Source organism: Lemur catta, chromosome 6 (genome assembly GCF_020740605.2).
Source record: "Lemur catta isolate mLemCat1 chromosome 6, mLemCat1.pri, whole genome shotgun sequence".
NCBI lineage: Eukaryota > Metazoa > Chordata > Mammalia > Primates > Lemuridae > Lemur > Lemur catta.
The window spans coordinates 91,129,980-91,134,264 of record NC_059133.1 but is presented as its reverse complement, the minus strand read 5'-3'; the positions used below and the strand labels follow the sequence as shown (position 1 = coordinate 91,134,264).

General features: G+C 33.9%; 1 non-coding gene across 1 annotated transcript; it reads left to right on the top strand.

The window, feature by feature from the left end:
• Positions 1-854: 854 nt before the first annotated feature.
• On the top strand, positions 855-914 carry LOC123640904. The gene has a single exon (XR_006736135.1). It is a non-coding gene; the product is annotated as a U7 small nuclear RNA (small nuclear RNA).
• Positions 915-4,285: the final 3,371 nt, after the last annotated feature.

Genomic DNA, 4,285 nt, shown 5'->3' with positions numbered 1-4,285 from the left:
AAATCCTGATAAGCAAATGACAAAGAAAACTGATTTGAAGGTCATAGGACATGTTGCTGTGGTAGTAACCCATTCAATACACATTCATTTTCGGGATTGAGTGAAGTATAACTTTAGGGGGATTCTTATCAACAGTGGACTGAGTACATGGTCCTGGAAGAAAATGATTCAAAGGAGGGACCTGTGGTGGGGAAGAAAAAGATGAAAGCAATGTTAGAAAGGGGTCATCAAAGATCACCTTTGTCTGTTTCACAGCACTGATTTGATTAGACTGGAGCTGCTTCTTTCCTTGCTACAATCTGGACACTCTAAAATTTGAGTTACTTAAACCATGTCATTTACTTTATTCCATAATTTTTTTTGAGCCTTACTGTGTGTTAAGGGCTATTCTGGTGCTGGGAATATGATATTGAACAGGACAGTCAGTGTCCACACTTTCATAGAACATGTAGTCCAGTGATGATCACAGATGAACCAGCAGCATATTTAATGCCATCCCCAGGGCTGCAGACATTGGTGTCTTTTCTCATACCGGTGTACTTGAGACTTTTTCATCAACTTTCTTTCTTTGTCCACATTTCAGCCTAAATTTCTCTTCTTTGGAGAACCTGTCCCTGACCACTCTGCTTAAAGAAGATGCCCTCCTGTTAGTCTTTATTTCAGATCTTTGTTTCTTGAATCACATTATCATAAATAAAAATTTATTTTTAAGTTATGAAATGTTTCATTTATGCATGCACAAATATAGAGAACAAGATAGAAAACACTTGTACCTACCACCCACCCAAATTTCACAAAATTTAAAATTTGCCACATTTGTTTATGGTCACTTACTCTTAAGAACTAAAGCATGACAGGGTTACAGCTCTTTTAGAATTAGTCTAGCAGGGTTTTCAGTTTTTGCTATAACCCCTGCCTCCCCAAAAGAAATAAAGGATGACAAATATGGTTAGAGTCCTCTCATAATCCTCTCCAATCTCATTTCTCCTTCCAATGTTATGGGAATAGGAGTTGATATGCACCATTCAAGTCATGTTGTTATGTTTTTACATATATATATGCAAATAATAGAAATCATTTTGTGTTTTACATTTTATAAATGTAAACAGCATGCACATATTATAAAATTTTTTGTCACTTACTATTGTTTTTAATACTTATTCACATTGATACTGAAGATGTAATTTATTAATTTCAATGAACATTTATATGGCATGCCATTGTATTTTGTTGCCTTCCAAAGATAGAATCTTAAATTTAAAACAAAAGTCAGTTTTTAAATCATATTATTTGGTTTTTTCTTATTGAGTTGTAAGAGCTCCTTATATATTTTGGAAATTAACCTCTTATCAGATATATGGCTTGCAATTTTTTTCTCTCATTCTATATGTTGCCTGTTCATTATGTTGATTATTTTCCTTGCTGTGGAAAAGCTTTTTAGTCTGATGCAATCCCACTTGTCTATTTTTATTTTGTTGTCTGTGCTTTTGGTGTCATGTCAAAGAAATCATTGCCAAAACTAATATCAAGATTTACCCCTATATTTTCTTCTAGGAGTTTTATGATTTCAGGTCTTACATTTAATTCTTTAATATATTTTGAGTTAATTTTTGTGTATCATGCAAGGTAAGGGTCCAATTTTATTTCTTTGCATGTAGATGTCCAGTTTTCCCAATACCATTTATTAAAGAGACTGTCCTTTCCTCATTGTATATTCTTGGGACCCCTGTCAAAGATCAGTTTACCTTATATACATGGGTTTATTTTTGGGCTTTCTATTTAGTTCCATTGATCTATATGTCTGTCTTTATTCCAGTACCATGCTGTTTTGAGTGTGGTAGCTTTGCAATATATTTTGAAATCAGAAAGTGTGGTGCTTTCAGCTTTGTTCTTTCTCAAGATCACTTTGGCTATTCATGTTTTTTTTGTGGTTATTATAAATTTTAGGATTGCTTTTTCTATTTCTATAAAACATTCCATTTCTCCAAAGGATACATACAAGTGAATAATAGGTAAATGAAAAGATGGTCAACATAATTAATTATTAGGAAAATGCAAATCAAAACTACAACCAGATATTACCCTCACACCTGTTAGGTGGCTATTACTTAAAAAAAGCATAACAAGTGTTGGTGAGGTTGTGGAGAAATTGGAACCCTTGTGCATTGTTGGTGGGATTGCAAAATGGTACAGCAGCTACAGAAAACAGTATGGAGATTCTTAAAAAAAAATTAAAAATAGACCTACCATATGATCTAGCAATCTCACTGCCAGATACATATCTATAAGAATTTAAATCAGGATCTCAAAAAAATATCTGCACATCTTTGTTTATTGCAGCATTATGAACAATAGCCAAGTACACAAACAACCCAAGTGTCCATCAACAAATGAATAGATAAAAAAATGTGGCATATACATGCAATGGAATCCTGTTTGGCCTTAAAAAGTAATGAAATCCTGCCATTTGGAACAACACGGATGAATCTGGAGGACATTATGCTTAGTGATGTAAACCAGTCATGCATGATTCCACTTTTATGACGTATCTATAGTAGTCAAACTCATAGAAACAGAATAAAATAGTGGTTGCCAGGCTCTTGGGGGGGGTGAGGGGAATGGGGAGTTGTTCAAGGAGTATAATGTTTCATTTATGCTTGATGAATAAATTCTAGAGATCTACTGTACAAAATAATGTCTATAGTTAACAGTATGGTACTTTGCACTTCAAATTTTTAAAATTTTTGTTTCACTTTGGGAGGTGTTGGATATGTCAGTTGCCTTGATTGTGGTGGTAGTATCATGGGTGTTTGCCTAAGTCCAAACTTATCAAATTGTACATAATAAATATGTGCAGTTCTTTGTATATCAATTATACTTCAGTAAAACTGTTAAAAAATTACAAGTTAGGATGTCTTTTACTAAATTTGCCAGTTAGCTCTTTAAGGTTGTAAATGCTACATGAGAAGAATGATCAAATCAGAAGGGACACTCAGCCTTACATAGGTTAAGTTTGTATAGGTAGAATGTTATTAATATAAATCTTTCAGAAATTGTACCCTTTATATGAGGGCACTAGAGATTTGTCAGTGTCTTCATTGTCCATAATATGTTCTTATTCTCAGAAAAATAGCGAGCAAACTCATCAAATAGCTATGTGTGGTATCCCAATAAAGAATTTTTTCCTCCTCCATTCTGATATTATTGGTTATTATGATAAATTAATCAGTCTCATTATTAAATATATTTCTGCTTTTTTATGCTTTCTGAAGGTTTCTGAAAAGAACCCTATTAGATACACTGAATTTTGATACTTCAAAGAATGGACCTTTGAATTCAGTCTGCTGAGCTGTTATCCCTTCAACAACTTTCAGATCGTGCCAGTGGATTAAGACAGGATTTCTAAGACTCTTTTTAGTTTGGAAGCAAATATGCTTCATGAAAGAAAATTGCTTTACAAAAAATCAAGCAGAAGAATTACTAGGACTGAATGAACTGAGAAGCAAAATTAAGTTATGATTATTTATTTTGAACATGATAGCTATTATTTTAATTGTATTAATATTTTTAATGAATATGGGAAATGTACTATCTATTTCTTTTTTACTCTATACCTAACCATTAATTTAGTAGATTTTACTTCTATAGATAGAATTAAATATTTAAAAATAACATCTGATTTTTGCAGACCCCCTTAGAATTCAGAAAAATACACTTTTACTGATTCTTCTTATTTTCCAGGGCAATATGGTTATTTACATTATTTTAAAAAATCTTTTCTCATTTTTACCTGTATATAATTATGCAATTATATAATTTATGCAATTATATCAAGGCATACCTCCAGTATTAATGTTTGAAAACAATTCTTATGTAATCAGGCATGATAGGCTCATTATAATGTGACTTTTTTTTTTTTTTTTGAGACAGAGTCTCGCTTTGTCGCCCGGGCTAGAGTGAGTGCCGTGGCATCAGCCTAGCTCACAGCAACCTCAAACTCCTGGGCTCAAGCGATCCTACTGCCTCAGCCTCCTGAGTAGCTGGGACTACAGGCATGCGCCACCATGCCCGGCTAATTTTTTCTATATAGATTTTTAGCTGTCCAAATCATTTCTTTCTATTTTTGGTAGAGACGGGGTCTCACTCTTGCTCAGGCTGGTCTCGAACTCCTGACCTCGAGCGATCCACCCACCTCGGCCTCCCAGAGTGCTAGGACTACAGGCGTGAGCCACCGCGCCTGGCCTAATGTGACTTTGAAAAGTTTGTGGAAGCATGGAATTAAAAG